The sequence below is a fragment of the Canis lupus genome, chromosome 18 (assembly GCF_011100685.1).
Source record: "Canis lupus familiaris isolate Mischka breed German Shepherd chromosome 18, alternate assembly UU_Cfam_GSD_1.0, whole genome shotgun sequence".
Taxonomy (NCBI): domain Eukaryota; kingdom Metazoa; phylum Chordata; class Mammalia; order Carnivora; family Canidae; genus Canis; species Canis lupus.
This window is the reverse complement of record NC_049239.1, coordinates 2,640,558-2,658,028: the sequence shown is the minus strand read 5'-3', so window position 1 is coordinate 2,658,028 and position 17,471 is coordinate 2,640,558. Positions and strand designations below refer to the sequence as shown.

Below are 17,471 nucleotides of genomic sequence, written 5' to 3'. Positions count from 1 at the left end.
TGTGTGTGTGTGTGTGTGCGTGTATACACCGTATATATACACGTACATCATATATCACATCTCTATCCATTCATCCATCAGTGGACACTTAGCTCTTTCTATGTCTTGGCTGTCCTAAATAATGCTGCAGTAAAAATAGGGATGCAGATACCTTTTTGAGTGAGTGTTTTCATTTTTTTTTTTTAGATTAATACCCAGAAGTGGAAATGCTGGATCATGTGGTACTTCTATTTTTACATTTTTGAGGACCTTCCATACTGTTTTCCACAGTGGCTGCACCAGTTTGCATTCCCAACGGTGCACAAGAGATCCTTTCTCTCCACATCCTGACCAACACTTGTTTCTTATCTTTTTTATTTTAGCCATGCTAACTGGCATGAGGTGATATCTCACTGTGGTTTTGTTTTGCATTTCCCTGATGATGAGTGATGCTGAGCAAATAGTATCTTTATTATCAAAGGGGGAAAAAAGCATTTTTTATTTAATTAATTTCTTTTTTAATGGAGTTCAATTTGCCAACATATAGCATATCACCCAGTGCTCATCCCATCAAGTGCCCCCCTCAGTGCCCATCACCCAGTCACCCCAACCCCCTGCCCACCTCCCTTTAAAGCTTAATGGGTAGCTCACTCAGTTGAGCATCTGATTCTTGATTTTGGCTCAGGTCTTGATCCTATGGTTGTGGGATCCAGCCCTGAGTTGGTCTCCATGCTCAGTGAGGAAAAGCAGACCTTTCTCCTCCCCCCCACATGCACTCCTCTCTCTCTCTCTCTCTCTCTCTCTCTCTCAAATCAATAAATCTTTAAAAAAAATAAAAAAAAAGTTTAACCTCATTAGGATAAAATCTTTAACCCTATGATGTCAATACTTTCTGAGAAAATAATTAGAGATGCACAAGAGAGGGGTCATGCCTGTGTGGCTTTTTCCAGCTTCACATACATTACAAAAATTATGACTTATATGAGTTATGATAATAACATGAGAATTGATAATTATATATATAAGGTTAAAAGTATTTCTTATAATAGAGCAATTGACGGTTGGTGGGCTACAGGTGATTTTTAGTTTTTATACTATAGTTGAATCATTTATTCAGTGAATATTGATGGAGTCTTCCTTGCTATAGTAGGTTGTTCTAGGCATGAGGGATATAGAGCAGAACTAAACCAACTACATCTGGCCTCACAGAGCATCAGTTTCATGAGGGAGAGAAAATCAGTAGGTTCGTATGTGAGTTTGTTAGGGCCCCCATCACAAAGTACCACAGTCCGGGGGGTAGGGGTGGGTCTAAACCACAGAAATGTTTCATCTCACAGTTCTGGAAGTGAAAATTTCAAAAAACCAAGATGTTGCCAAGGTTGATTTCTTCTGAGGCCTCTCTCCTTCGCTTGTAGACGTCTCCCTGTTCCTTGTGTCCAAATTTTCCCTTCTTGGGAGGACACCCATCTATTGGATTAGCGCCCCACTCTTGTGACATTATTTTAACTTACTCACTTCTTTAAAGACCCTATACCAAATATGGTCACATCATGATCTCAAGATATAAATTTTGGGGGGAGAGGAAGGACACAATCAACCCAGAACAACAGGGGAATGGATTAAAAATATGTCAGATGGGGACACTTGGCTGGCTAAGTCAATGGAGCATATGACTTGATTTTAAGATCATGAGTTCAAGCCCCACACTGGGTGTAGAAATTATTTAAAAATAAAATCTTGAAAAACAAAATTAAAAAAAAAAGAATATGTCATATGACAATGAATAATACCAAGCAAAAAGTAAGCAGGGGAAGAGAATTAGGAGGCGTAATTTTAATTATGCAAGCAAGAGAAGATCTCTCTGATTAAGGCAACTGGAAGAAAGAACAGGATTAAACCCCATCACTGTGAAAGGAAGAACATTCCAAGCAGAAAAACCAGCCAGGACAAAGGCAGGAGGGGAGAGCACACCAGTCGTGGTCAAGGATGAGCAAGGGGCCCATGTGGCCAAGCTGAGCCCCTGGAGTAGGTGTTAGCGATGCACTGAAGTTGCTGGTCCCGGCCAGCCAAGGCCCACCATTAAACATTTTAGAAATTTTGTGTGATGTTGACTTCACACTGGTAGCTTGAAATTGGCCCTAATGGGAGAGTTAACTCCATGGAAAATGACAAATGCTACAAATCAGCGCCTTTTCCCCTAGGAAGCCAGTTAAACATTTACCAGGGAGACAAGTAGAGATAAGATCAGAGAAATAGCCCGTGGTCAGACCCTGAGGTCTGACAAGCCATTGCAGGGACTTTGACTTTTGTTCTGAAAGAGATGAAGAGCCTTGGAAAGGCTTTGAGAGTAAAGAAGACACAAGGAGATTGTTCGGTTTTAAAAGGACAGCACTCGGCAGCCCTGTGGGAGACAGAATTTCAGTGGGCAAGACTGGAAGCGGGCCGACCAGCAAGAAGACTCTTTCTAAAACCCAGGGGAGAAATGACAGTGTCTTGGATCAGCAGTGTCGAAATGGTGGTGTCAAGGACCGACCAGATCCCCGCACGCTTATTTTGGAAGTAGGGACGCCAGCACAGGATGAGGGATATGGGAGAAAGAGAGAGGTTGGGGAGGTCTTGAGGACTGTGGCTGCAGCTACTAGCAAGAGGAGGTGGGAGCACTGTGGCAAGAGCATTGGCTAACCACAAGTTTGAGCTGGTCATGGAGGTCCCCTCAGACCTGCCAAGTAGGCATTTGGACAAATACCCCTGAATTCCAGAAGACAGGTCCAGACATGCCGTATTTCTATCTTAAGTGTGTATTATCTTTATATGCAGAATGGAACGATGCGACTTTTAATACAACTTACTATTCGTAAATGCCTTGGAAGCTAAGTGTTTGCAACCATTCATCACTAGAGGGCAATAAAAATGACTATTGTCCTATTTAGCAAGCTGAAAAGAGAGGATTACAGCAAGCCTGATGAAATGATGGATATTCGGCTAGAGAGTTGGGGGTTTTAGGTCAGAATGGCTTCTCCGGTCAGAGAAGTGTGGGATGTTGTTGACCTGCTCCACTGTGGGATCATCTACGTCAGGCCAGCCAAGCAGGGAGATTTGCAAACCGACATATTCAAAATGAGTGCAAAGTCATTATTTACTTGCATTAGAGCCAGCACTTACTCACTATATTTGCCTAGATAGTAGGCAAAACGTCCCCTGTAGTTTCTTCATAGGTTAACATGCGTATCAGTAGATATTAAGGAGAATGTGGTCAAGCACACACCTTTCATCCTCAACAACAGACAGAGTGAGGTCATGGCATTCCTAAGGCCCTCACCTACTTGCCTTTGGCTCTGTATCTGCCTCCTTACAGTTTTCTAGAAGGACATGAGGGGCAGAGAAGGGATAACATGTTTCCCAAGAGTGCTATCAGCTCTGAGGCCACAATGAGGCAACGACTCACCAGGGTGGCACATTGAGGGAAGGTCAGACGTTAGTGAGGAAGCAAAGCCCTGGGGTGGCTCAGGGTGGGGTGACCGTATGGTCGCTTACACATGGGGGGAAAGAAAGGAGTGAGACTGGTCTGGGCAAGATCCAGGGCCAGGCTGCAGTTCCTGGGGGAGAGAATCCTCCAAGGGCGGGCTGCTCTGCGGCTGAGTCACTGCTCTCCAGTGGGTCCATTGTCATCAACACGCGCGTCACTGATGCTCAGAACCACCCCTGGGATGCAGGACGGGAGAGTCAGTCTCCCAGCCTTGTGATCCGGACACCAGCACGCTTCTCTGTGTAACCCGGGAGGAATGTTGTGTAACCTGGGAGGAATGTTATCTTCATGAGATGAAGGACACAGTGATTGACTCATTCTGTTCACTCCGTGGGCCTGCATACTCAGGACACAATGTTTGTACTTACCCAATAATAGTTATACTCCCCGTAAAAGATGCCAACATCAAAAGATCCATATAAAATACATGAAAACATGAACTATGTGAATATATATATATATATATGTGTGATATATATCTTTATTTTTCTGAAATATCTGAAAGGTCCCAGAGATACCATTTTTGTTTGCTTTCTGCTGGAAGAATCAGAGGCAGACACTTCCTTTGCGCTCCAGGAGAAACCAAACTTTAGGCGGGTGCTTGAATCGTTCTCTTTCAGTGTAGAGAAAGGCAAGGTTGCTGCAAATAAAGTACCGTGAAAGCAGTGATGTGGTTTCTATGTCCAGGAACGTACAGAAGAACAAAATAAGCAGAAAAGCAGATTGGTCATTGTTCCACCATTTACAACGTAGACATGTAATCACAAACCAGTCCAATCTTTGGGGCAACTGGGGTGGCTCAGTCAGTTCAGCACCCAACTTTCAATTTTGGTTCAGGTCATCATCTCAGGGTTGTGAGATGGAGCCCCGAGCTGGGCTCCGCACTAGGTGTTGAGTCTGCTGGAGATTCTCTCTCTCTCTCTCTCTCTCTCTCCCCCTCTCCATCTGCTTCTCCACTCCCCACTCTCTCTTTAAAGAGAAAAAAATATATTTTTTAAAAACCTAACCTAATTGTTTAAAAGTGTTTTTCCAGTAGCAGAAAGTGGGCTTTCAAGTGAGATCTTGCCTGGAACCCCAGCGTATGAGTTCATAAAAGGTGGTCCTGCATGGACTGGGCTGGGGAGGAGCCCCGAGCCCCTCAGGCTCAGAGTGACCACCCAGCGTCCCACACGGCTGTCACTGAGGCTCCATCTTCAAACTTTATTCCCCTTAGACACAACGTGAATATTTTGGCTAAAAACCAAATTTGCTTAATGGTAAGGTAATTTTTTTAAATCAAGTTTAATCTTGAAAAGTACACATATATTAGAATCCAAACCATGAGGACCTGGAAGTAAGTGAGAAAATGTTTCTGTGTCGGTGATTAGATGGAAGCAATAAGGCTTCTACGTCATAGACATGACTCAGCCAACGTATTTACAGGTTAGCTCCTAAGGGCCAAGCTCAGGGTTCTGTGTAGATTCCTCATTTCTCTTCTATCTTCAGTCACTAAAGTTATAAATGGACAACTCATTCTTTTTTCCCAACATCTGACATCCATTCGCTTCCCACCAGCATCAAACCACAGTGTCATTCTGCAATCCCACCAGCGATGCTCAGCAGCCCCTCACTCTTATTATTCATTCTGTGCACTTTGGCCTCAGTGTTGGAACATGGCCCCTCTTGTGTCACTCCCTTCCTTCTGCCCTCCCCAGAATGAGGCACAAACTCAGGGATCCGAGGGCCTGCCTGTGGGTCACATTGTCCGGCCACTCCACCATCTCATTGAGTGCCCTCCTGTTTATCTCGCCACCAGCACTGGCGGGCAGTCAGAGATGGCACAGGCCAAGGCAAGGGCGTCTCAAGGTGAGGCTGAATGGGGAGCCGGGTTACCTCAGTCATCCGAGGGCCCAGGAAGAGACATGGGTCTCTGAATCATTCCCAAGGGGCCAAAGTCACTGAAGGGAGAGAGAGCTCAAGGAGCCAACACCAAGGGGCAGGGATGGAAACAGGGGAAGGAACGAAGCCAGAGGCCAGGACCATCAGACAGCATGGGTCTCAGGAGGCTGAGGATCTGACTGAGTGGCCTCCGCCTCTTAGACAGTGTGCGAAGAAAAGAAATGAGGACCCTACATAGAATTCAGCCACTATGGGGGAGAGACAGGGTCCAGAAGGAACCATGACAGGAGAGCCAAGGGTGTCCACACATGGCAGTGAAGTGTTACAGGCTACACGGAGGGCTGTGCTCAAAGTGGTTGGACCCAGAGATGCCGTCTTCAGGCACACCTGATCATGCTCACCTCCTTGATTTTACTCACATGGCCTTTTGGTCTCAGACCTTCCTTCTTACCGGTTTCCCTAAGCTACCTCTATGTCGAGATCCAGTTAAAATCCTACAGCTTTGGGGCACCTGAGTGGCTCAGTCAGCTGAGCGTTCACCTTTGGCTCAGGTCATGGTCTCAGGGTCCTGGGATCAAGCCCCACATCGGGCCCTCTGCTCAGCAGGGAGTCTGCTTCTCCTCTTCCTCTGCCTCTGTGCTCTCCCTGTCAAATAAATAAGTAAAATCTAAAAAAAAAAAAAAAAGAGAGAGAGAGAGAGAGAAAAGAAAAGAAAAAAAAGAAAATCCTAGAGCTTTGATGAGACCACATTGGAAGCATCCCTTCTTCCAGGAAGAAACTTCCCCTGTGAAACACGAACCAGAGCTACACTATACGCACTGCATCGCATGACTGCCTTTGCAGAGAGGTTAAATGTTATACAATAGACGGGATGTTTCGGGACCATCCCTGGATCTAAGTTACAGTGTAGATTCACTGGTTGTCAGCCCGAACGTGAAACCCAGAGTCACAGGTGGGCTGTCCTGTGATTGGAGGTATATGGGGTGAAAAGGGCCAAAGACAGAAATCGGGGGCTCCCTGGTGAAAGAACGGGTAGTGAATCAAATGCTACCAAGGAAATGAGGGAAGGAGTGGTCAGAGGGTGAGGAGATCAGAAAACCTGGCTTCGTGGATAACTGAAGGGGGGGTGCATCATCAGTGTTCCATGATGAGTGAGGCTGAGAAATGGGAGCAAAAGGCGGCTGGGCCTCCCTGCGTTCATTCTGTGTTCTGTATGTGAAATGTCAGTAGAGCAGAGGGGCCTCCGTGGGAAGGAGGCCTGGAGAAGGGAAGGCTGCACGGAGTCGGGATCCAGGGAGCACAAGCTAGAGAAGCTGGACGATACAAAGAAGGAGCTCAGAGGACAGACATTCAACCCACCGAGCATCGTTCCAGAAAATACAAAGAATCACGCCGCGACGGAGGTGCATGGCCATGTGCATGCTGCCTCTTGAGCTCACCTCGCCCCTGCAACCTTGTTCCCGTGCGGGGTCTTAGCCTCAGCTTTTCAAGTAGAAACTCAACTTTTGCTGGGAGCCCAGCACTGATTTGATCAAGTATGATGATTCACATTAACCAAATTCAAAGGGCCAGAGGTAGAGCCCAGAATATCCACTTATTCAATCGTGAGGAGCATGAGTCACCAGAGCAGTGCAATTAAAACTAGAGTGAGACTCCTCCATAAACATATCAGAATGGTTAAAATTTAAAAGAATAACAGGGCAGCCCCGGTGGCGCAGCGGTTTAGCGCCGCCTGCAGCCCAGGGCGTGATCCTGGAGACCCGGGATCGAGTCCCACATCAGGCTCTCTGTGTAGTGCCTGCTTCTCCCTCTGCCTGTGTCTCTGCCTCTCTCTCTCTCTCCGTCTCTATGAATAAATAAATAAAATCTTAAAAAAAATATATAACAATGCCACGTGCAGTGTGAGTGGATCACTTGGGTCTCTCCCACCCTGCTGGTGGGGACGTGAATCGGCACAGCCTTTTAGGAAAACTGTGGGCAGCTTCTGCAGGTGAACATATGCCAACTCCGTGGCCCAGGAAGTATATTCCTAGATGTGACACTAAGAAATGACTGCTCATGTCCACAAAAACACATGTTAGAATGGGCCTAACAGCTTCACCCACAGCAGCCCAAACCTAAAATCCACCCAAATGTGAATCAAGCACAGATCAGATATTGGAGCAAGTCACTTAGGTATGCGACTCTCAATTTCAGCTCAGGTCATGAGATCAAGACCCAGGTTGGGCTCCACACTAACAGCGGAGCCCGCTTGAGATTCTTTTTCTCCCTCCCTCATCCTCGCCGCCCCCCTCACCGCTCACATGTGCACGTGTCCTCCCTCTCAAAGCAAACAGAAAGAAAGTACAGACTATATTAGTACGTTATGATGTGATCACATAACAAACTACTGCAGAGCAACGCAAAGGACAAATGGCAACTACATGCAGCTCCACACATGACACATGTGTCCTCACAGATGAATCGCACAGTAGAGAAGCCACACACCGGGGCACCTGAGTGCCCCAGTCAGTTGGGCGTTGGACTCTTGGTTTCGGCTCAGGTCATAATTCCAGGGTTGTGGGAGCGAGACCCGCACCCCACTCTGCGCTCAGGGTGGAGTCTGCTTCTTCCTGTCTCTCTGGTCCTCCCCCTGCTCAGCCACTCCCTCCCTCTTTCTCTATCTGTAAAATAAATAAATAAAATCTAAGAAAAAAAAATAAGCCACACAAAGATTACATAGGGTTTCCTCTGATGCTTTGATAGAGAAGGTGTGGGAGCCTTCTAGAAGGCTGGATATGCATCCATTTTCCATTTTGACCCAACGTATACACATTTATAAAAACTCATGACGAACTTGAAGAACTGTGTACTTGACATCGTGTATGAGACATAACAAAATTTACATAAATAAGGAAAGAGCTTAATTAGGTGGTGAACAGAAGTTGTAGACTGAAACCAAGGTTTTGTTAGGTGAATGGGACCCTCTTTTATCTTTTTTTCTTTTTTTTAAACAGAATAACAGAATTCTAAAGAGATGAACTATGGAAAGTTCCCACTGGATCAGAAGGCCCTTTGCAGCAGAAACGATTTTTTTTTAATAAATTTATTTTTTATTGGTGTTCAATTTGCCAACATATAGAATAATACCCAGTGCTCATCCCATCAAGTGCCCACCTCAGTGCCCATCACCCAGTCACCCCACCCCCTGCCCCAGAAACGATTTCTGATCTAGCTCAGAGTTCCCAGTGCCTGGAAAAGATTCTAGAACATAGTAGGCACTCAATAAATACACTGGAAATGAATAAATGGTTAACAAACCAAAGCTGATCTCAAAGGATTAACTCAAAGAAGTAGCACCTTGAGATAAAAACATTAGTTTAAGCCAACAGTAGAAACAACAGCAAAATAGTATTCGAAATCTCACTCCAGCTCTCTCCTTCCCTCTAGATTTCTTTCTTTTTGGTGGGGGAGGGGTTTCTTTTCTTTTTTTTTTTTTTAATAGCTATATCCTTTGTGGTCAAATTGAGGCTCATATTTGTGACTCAAATACAATTTGTTTTAATTTTTATAAATGCGATACATTTGGGAAACCTCATAAACAGAGTTTTCATTCAATTAGGGAATCCTGGATTCTTGCCAAGAAGCGGTCATACCGAAATGAACAGTGGTTAAGTGGAACTGCTGTAGGTGACGGATGAAGGCTGTCTTTGTCAGACTCCCCCAGCCCAGGGAAACCTGTCTGGCAGGTCGAGTGCGGGAACTTGGACAGCAAAGCCTCCCGAGCTGCCAGTTTCAGGCTGGTGCAGAAAATGGTTACGGATCACGGTCCAAGCAGAACAAAATCCAAAGTAAATTTTCCCACATGCTGCTGTTTAGAGAAACGACATCCCATCCAATGACACAGCGTCACCCGATAGTCTGGGAAACGAACTGAACTACTACCTGTCACATACAGCAGCCCTTCTAAGGTTTGCCTGCACTTCTTACCCTCCCCGGGGGTTCAGCGTTCTGATTGTAGAGGCCCAGCAAGGACACCCGTATGGGGGTCGTGGGGTCTACAGGAGCGGTGGGGGCAGGGCGCCACCTCCATACTCCCGGTATCACAAGGAGGCCTAGCCGGGGCACAGGGGTAGGATCGGCAGGAAGGACGTGGATGGCCAGCTGTGCGGCCGGGTTCCTTGCCCGCTGTAGACTCCTCTTCATCTCAGTCTGGGGCCTTATCATCAACCCTCAAGTGGAAGTTTCTGCCTATATGTAAGCCCAACACTGATTGGTTTGGAGAAAATGATTCCCACCAGCCCAATCCACAGGGGGGCAAGGTAGAAACTGGATCTCCACTTCTTCGATGACGATGAGTTGTATGGATGCCCAGGAGACGTCACTCATCACCAACAGGGGTGTTTTCGCTCCTGCTGGAAAGCCTACATGGAAAACAAATTGTAACCAGAAAAAAATGGAATCAGAGGCTGTCGTCAGTCTGAAGGCAAAAGGCTAGAGAGCTGGCCTGGCCTGAGGCCACTGTTCTTCCTGGGGTCCTGGGCCTGCTGGTCAGGACGCTGCCTCCTCTCCACAACTGGGGAAATCTGGCCCAGTCTAACTGGGGCATCCTTCTTCCAAATTCTACAAAGTACATGACTGCTGCCTCTACTAACTCTTCTTGCACAGATGATAACAAGCCCCAGATTCTTACACACTCGGATGTGCCCATTCTTTAGGGCAATTTCTGTGGACATTTGGGCTAATCCATTATATGTTAATTTATTTTCTAAACTCCTGGGGTCTCACCTGAAGGCTCCCAGGAGCTCCTCATAGTGGCAGCAGCACCCTGGATACTGCTCAGGACTCTGGTTTAGCCTGATGCTAACTACCAGTGAGAACTTTGGCAAGTCAATTCCCCCTTTTTGGACCAAAGCTATTGAATCTCTAAAACTGAAGTGTGGGAATGCCTGGGTGGCTCAGTCAGTTGGGTGGCCGACTCTTCGTTTCCGCTTAGGTCACGATCTTGGAGTCAAATCGAGCGCTGCATCAGGCTCCACACTGGGCGTGGAGTCAACTTGTTCCTCTCCCCACGCACCTTCACCTACCACCACCATCCCTATCCTTCTCCCCATTCTCTCCCTCTCAAATAAATAAATAAAATATTTTAATATATAAAAATAAAAAATACATACAATTATGGTGACTGGCTCGATGTGTAGAGCATACAACTCTTGATGTTGGGAGTGTAAGTCTGAGCCCCTTGTTGGGTGTAGAGATTACCTAAAAATAAAAATAAAAAATCTTAAAAAAATAAAATTGCAGTATTATAGGGCAGTATTTAGAGACCATGGCTTTTTGAGATCACTTCCAAACTGAGATCAAGGTTTTCAAGGAGCCTGAAATTCAAGCATCCATGCACAACAGAGCTAAGATTTGCAGAGACCACGGAGTCATGGCTGATGCCCTTCCTGGCACGATTCCCCGTGAGTTTTCTGCTCAGACTTCCCTCCACAGTCAGTTAAGCGGTACCTGAGGGTATACACCCCCTTGCCACATAGTTGCTGCTTAGATAAGTTCGGCGATCTACATTCTACCAAATTTTGCTGCTTTGCAATAATTATACAACATTCATTATTCTTTGTCCCATCTTATAGACGGGGAAAAAGGAGCCTCAGAAGCCCTCAGTGATGTGCCCTAGTTTCTATCCCTGATAATTACGAGCTGCGTGTCTAACTCCAAATGCTGTGCTGTTGCCAGTAAACAGTGTCTGCCTTCCGGTTCTGTTCTCATTCTTACAGTTGACAGGGGATTGCAGAGCCATGCACTCATGTCACTATCTGCCTTAAATTGCTGCCACCGGTATGCACAGCAAGCAGATTTAAACCCAAGAAAATACAAAATACAACTTAGCGTACATTCCTGCACGTGTAAGTCGACGCGAGGCCACCCCACCCCAGAGAAAGATTTGCTCACTGAACAAGGAATTACCGCACAGGTCCCTGAGTGTCTGAAGTTTCCGGAAGGGAAGGGATGCCAAGGCAAACGTGACACCAGAGATCCCATACGTTCTTCCTCGTGGATTGAAACTCAACGCCTGCCTTCACAACGCGCACCCTGTATCGTCTTCCTTATTTGGAAGGTGCTATCGGAGCTCAGACCTGAAACGTGAACAGCCCTGCCACTGGACAGCCCGTATCGCGTGTCACGGGAACACCAGATCCAGAAAGGGACACTGGCAGTGCATATGCGCTTGCTGTTGTGCGCGGCTCGCACGAATCTCTGACGTGCAGGCGCTGGCCTGACGGTGTCGGTGGCCACACCTGTGACCGTGGGTGCACCGGAGAGGAAGCGTTGCCCGGCGGCTACCGCTAAACCAAGAGGCACGACAGGGGATGTTTCTCTCTTTTCCCCCTTCACAGCAGTATAAGCCCAGTGGTTAATGAGTAACCCCGTCCATCCAACCACATCCATTCCTCTTTTCTTTGGAAATGTGCCGAAATTGCACATGAGCCAGAGGAATGGAGTTTAATCACTACATCTTGGAGCAGGGAAGCCAGAGATCCTCTGTCCTGTTATCTTCTCCGATTCCTTTCCAGCAAAAAGGAGAGGGAGCGAAGTTTTAATATGTGTCACCCACCAGTGTACGTCTACAATAAAAACTGGTCTTAAAAATTCACAAAGGAGCCGCCTGGCCTGCTTAGTGGGTAGAGCATGTGACTCTTGATCTCAGGGTCATGAGATCGAGCCCCATGGTGGCCTAGAGCTTACGTTTTAAAAAGTCATAAAAATTTACAATGAGCAACACCCTTTTACAGTCGTATAACCACCAGAAACACATTTCCTTAACATCTTGTATTTGAAGAGAACATGTAATCATGATATCTCACTGGCAACAGTCCTCATGTATAATTCCTTACTATGTAACGAGAAGCAATCGCCCAAATCGGGAATTAGTGAGGTCTGTCATGGGAAAATGTTCCCACCAATTTGTAAGGACCCGAGGATGGGAGCTGGGGAAACCAGGTGAAGGTGGGCACCAGTCATCTGCGTGACTTTTTACCCTTTACTTTCAAAATAAAATATTGCCTATTTTTCCAGGGATTGATATTCACAGGAAAATATCTTCTTCACATAGAAATTTATGTAAAGGAGAAGAATAAATATGTTCTAACCATGTCTTCATTATAACTTTATTTTTTTTTGGACTACACTGGCCTGCCAGTCTTTGCATCGGACGGACACATAACATAAGCCAAAGTGTCTCTCTCTGATATGCTTTCACATAAAACAAGGTTTTCTTTTTGGTTTATTTTTATTGTTGATTTCTTCATTCAACAACATAATCATCCATATAAACAATTCTTGTAATTCCTAAAGTGGATTCATGACTGACATTTTTATTAGCTTATTTTGTAGATGGGACCTGCAGCTACATAAGTGCCTCACCCAAGGTATCCAACTGATGGAAACTTTGACCCACGCCCACCACCTCCACCGAGGTGCTTGCCCAGAGTACAGCCTCACCCGGGAAGTCATACTCAATTGTGTGATCTTGTAAGATTAACATTGTAGAAGAACATTATTCATTCGGGCCATCTGTATTATTGACTGGGTGTCCCCAACTACAATCCCATTTTCTGACATCTAAGGGACACACTATGTGACACATGAATGAACTTTTGTTATTTTTCAAGATTTATTGACTTATTTGAGAGAGAGAAGGAGAGAGAATGGAGGGAGGGGCAGAAGAAGAGACAGAGAATCTCAAGCAGACTTCCTGCCCAGCGTGGGGCCTGACCCCAGGCTCCATCTCACAACTCTGAGATGGTGACCTGAGCTGAAATCAAGAGTCGGACACTTAATCAACTGAGCCACCCGGGCGCCCACACATGAATGAACTTTCAAATAATGGAAGATTGGATGAGTGAATGAATCGTACTTGTTTCCTCAATCTGATCATTTGAAAATGTCTCTTTCATATGCTCACGCCCTTAGTTTCATCACTAAGAAGCAAAGAAGGCGGAATCGCTGTTGATATTTTCAAGTAATTTTTAAGCAACTGTTTAATTTTTGTAAAAAATGATACAAATGCATGATGTGCATATCAAACAATATGATAACTTTTTAAAGTTTAAAATCACCATAAATCCCATCGTCAGAAGTACTCACCACATTTTGCTGCATTGTTTTATTTTTTTGCGTTGTTTTAATATCTATGTGTGTGTGTGTGTGTACATACACACAAATAGTCCATGCCCTTCCAAGTTATTAAAAAGGCATAATGGATATATCTGAAATAATTCAATGCAAGAAATCTGTATGTAAAAAACTTTGTTAAATGTCCAAGACACCTGGGCAGTGATCATATGTCTATGTTAACATATTATTTCAGCTTGGATTCTTTTTTTTTCAGCTTGGATTCTAATGGCATGCACAAATTCTCTAATGGAAATTTTTTTGCTAAGGTCAAAATAATGTAATACAACCATTCCAACCCGTAGCTGCTTGTTAAAGTTGGCTAGAATATATCAGATGTATCCAAGTACAGAAATTACATTAAGAAGACACACCTGATATTCTTTTTTAAAAGATTTTATTTAAAATAAAATGGGAGCGGGGGGGAACAGAGGGAGAGGGAGCACCCCAAGCTGACGACCCACTGAGTGCAGAGTCCCACACAGGGCTCCACCTGGTGACCCTGAGACCACCGCCTGAGGTGAAATCAAGAGTCAGACACCTCACAGACTGAGCCCCCATAATCTAATATTCTTTAGAAATTTCCAAATGGAAGCAATGCTTCCTAACTTCCTTTTTCAATTTTTCGTTCCTTTCATTGGGATTTGGGGATTAGGAGAACACCGTTTTTTTTTTTTTTTTTTTTTTTTTTCGGTTTTATTTTTATTATTTTCTGCTGCTTTCAGTGGCCTCTGTACTGGAGAGGGAATTTGGCACGTTTTTACTGGGTGGATGCTCTCTCCCTTTCAACTTGGGGAGGGGGGGTGGTGATGAAGGAGGCAATAAGGCCCAGGGGGGTTGCAAATGCAGGGGGGAGTGGGAATTATGGAAGGCTCATCTGTCAGCCTATTGAGAGCTGATACCTTTTTGCATTTTCACCTGAGTTGATAGAAACTTTGGGAATCGCCTTTACACTGTGAAACAGACCAAAGGGAACTCTGGGTTCCGACCCTGGGAAGTGGACAGCTGCCCACGCCGAGCTGTCCGACCCCTGGTGGCCCCCCACCCCCTCCACTGAGCGCCCTTCTCCCTTGAGACAGTACGGATCCCAGCCACGAACTTCACCGGGGACGGTAACCAGCTTGCAGACTGTTGAGTCCACTGGGCCATCCACACCTGTCAGATGGCGGGGTACCTGAAAACAAAAGGCTTTTGTAGATCAGTTGGCACCATCTGGGAAATACCCCCACAGCTGCTGTCCACATCCTATTTGTTTCCCGCTTCATAGAAAGCGGGAGAAAAGGGGACACTCAGATGTTATCATACAACCAAGGCAAGGCTCTTTATTTTCAGGGCGGGAAGGCAGGTCCCCACACTCAGCAACAGCAGGACAAGCCCGTCACAGTGCCCGGGGCGGCCGTCGGGATGGTTCTATCCATCCAGGTCTGCTTGAGCTCGACCACAGCCCACTTCCCACCCTGTTGGCGGGAGAACCGATGTCTCACGTTGCATCCTTTTCTGCCATCTGGTTTCATGATGACAATTAGGAACTCCCACACTGAGCGCTGCTGTTGGGCGAGGGGCAGAAGAAACACTCAGCTGCTCATATGACTATTTTGTCAGAGTCTGAGAAAATATTTACATTTTACCCTGGCCCAAATGGCTAATAACTGTTTGCCTCCTTCTGGATGGTTCTGCTTGTGTACGCTTCGCAGCATACCGTGGTCAGAGAACTGGCACACAAGGGGGCAGAACCCAGTAACACACGTACACAAAGGTCTGAAACCTTAGGGCCTAATTTTACAGTCATGTAGGCACACGTTTGCGTCTTGCCATAAAAATCAGAACTTACCTGAATTTCAGAAAGTCTTTACGGGAGTAACTCCCTGTCCTCCTTTAGCAACTTTTATGGTTGGGAAACCAGTTGCTTGCCTCTGGAAATTCTGACTCCAAGCTTTTCTGCTCGCCACGCTAACCCAATTTTCTGTTCATTGTTTTTGATGGTTTCCTGCTCCCTCACTCATAGGCCAACAAGGGCTATGTTCTTAACTGCAGGCTCAGGAGGACTTTAAAAAGGTGAGGTTTAGGGGGATCCCTGGGTGGCTCAGCGGTTTAGCGCCTGCCTTCAGCCCAGGGCGTGATCCTGGAGTCCCGGGATCAAGTCCCACGTCAGGCTCCCTGCATGGAGCCAGCTTCTCCCTCTGCCTGTGTCTCTGTCTCTCTCTCTCTCTCTCTCTCTCTCTCTGTGTGTGTGTCTCATGAAAAATAAAAATTAAAAAATCTTAAAAAAAAAAAGGTGAAGTTTATGAAACCCTGAATGGTAGCTCAGTAGAGCACAGGAGATCCCACCTTCTACCCACACCTTATTTATGCAAACACATCTGTATTTACTTACCTCTTTGTTTCCCCTGTGTTTAGCTTGCAAAGGAAGTGTGATGAGCGTAGTAGGACTTTTGGCTTTCTTCCGTCTCCAAACGCAAGACCCTGGGTTCTCTTACAAGTCATAACTCTATAGCTTTTTCTACTTTACCTGCACTTGGTTCCGCATATTCAGAATTTATAATTAATTTCGTATCTCTACTGGCATTTACTTTACACGACCTTAAAGAGTTCATTTATGGATTTATGCTTGCTTTTGTTGTTTGTTTTATGTGGGATTGCAAGGTCATGCCTTCTTGCCCAGCATTGCTCTGTTGTATAATCGTTCTCAAGAGGGACCGCCCGCCTCCCAATCTAACCTCAAGATGTATCCTTTGTTGGGTCAAGTCATCCATGCCTTGACCCACCTCTCCCTCTCCAACCCTTTCCCAGTCTCTGAGCCTGGTTCAGCTAAGAAATTACCTTTGACTAATGCTCTCTTCCTTTTTCTAAGAAATCACCACGTCGGCTGCACACGGAAGACGTCCCCTGCTCTCCCGGGTGACCAGCTCTGCTGTGTTCCTGCCCCTGATCCCCCAGCAGCTGGCAAACCACTGAAGAATAAAAAGACACTCTCTACTCTCCTTAGAGCTCTCTCTCTCAACTCATGAATTTCATCCATGCACGTTGCTGAATTGTGGAAGTGACAATTGGCCGAGGTCAACTTGAATTATAACCCTCTATTCTGGGGCCCGATTTGTTCCCATCTAGCTCTGTATCAGCTGCACGTGTACAAAGCATACTTTCCATTCCGTCTCACCAAGGTAGGTCATTGATAAAGATGTTAAACAATCCTGGGCCCAGGCCCAACCACTGAAGAACACCTGTTCTGTTACTCCACGTATCACTGATCCATTGATAGCCACTCTCTGGCTATCACTACCCCCGTCAGGTGCACCGTAATGTTCGCTGAGCCTCCCCCTTCCCGCCCCCCAGCAGCCTCTTATATCTCTCTGGAAACTGTTGCTCGTTCAAGATGTTTCAAAAGTGAGAAACAAGCCCAAGTGTTGACATGGGTCACTATTTAATGGAATGTGAAGTCGTTTTCTATATAAGAAAAAGAACAGCGAAGCTTCATTAACGCGTCTTGTGTGTAAGAGAAAATACAGCAATTAATGATGATGTAAGGGAGTTGGGTTGAACAGCTCAGTGTCTACACTCCACTTATTAACAAGTCCCAACCCTTATTAACAAGTTGTGTGTAACATGCACACCATGATTAACTCTCGAGGACAGTACAGAACCGAGAGCTTTGACAACAGACTCTGTTTTTCTCTAGGCCATTGTGTCCTATTTGTTACTGTTCTCCATCTAGCTGCTCATAATTCAAAAATTTGACTCAAAAAAAATAAATAAATAAAAATAAAAATAAAAATAAAAATAAAAATTTCGGACTCACTGTCAACTTACTAGTTTATAGTTTCTACCTTAAAATAAATCCAGACACAAGCAGAACAGGGGGCCAAGTTGAGGAGAGTTAGGTGCCAAGAGTGAGCATTGCATCCTAATAGCACCATCCAGAATTTTATGTTTA

At 45.6% G+C, this 17,471-nt stretch overlaps 2 long non-coding RNA genes across 2 annotated transcripts; both read right to left on the bottom strand.

The window, feature by feature from the left end:
* Positions 1 to 8,802: 8,802 nt before the first annotated feature.
* LOC106559934 lies at positions 8,803 to 11,912 on the bottom strand. The gene is made up of 3 exons (XR_005372888.1): positions 11,333 to 11,912; positions 10,537 to 10,624; positions 8,803 to 9,786 (listed from the first exon to the last, which is right to left on the bottom strand). It is a non-coding gene; the product is annotated as an uncharacterized LOC106559934 (long non-coding RNA).
* Positions 11,913 to 13,920: 2,008 nt separating this feature from the next.
* On the bottom strand, positions 13,921 to 16,604 carry LOC119877213. Its single transcript, XR_005372887.1, has 2 exons — positions 15,915 to 16,604; positions 13,921 to 14,714 (listed from the first exon to the last, which is right to left on the bottom strand). It is a non-coding gene; the product is annotated as an uncharacterized LOC119877213 (long non-coding RNA).
* Between the last annotated feature and the right edge of the window lie 867 nt (positions 16,605 to 17,471).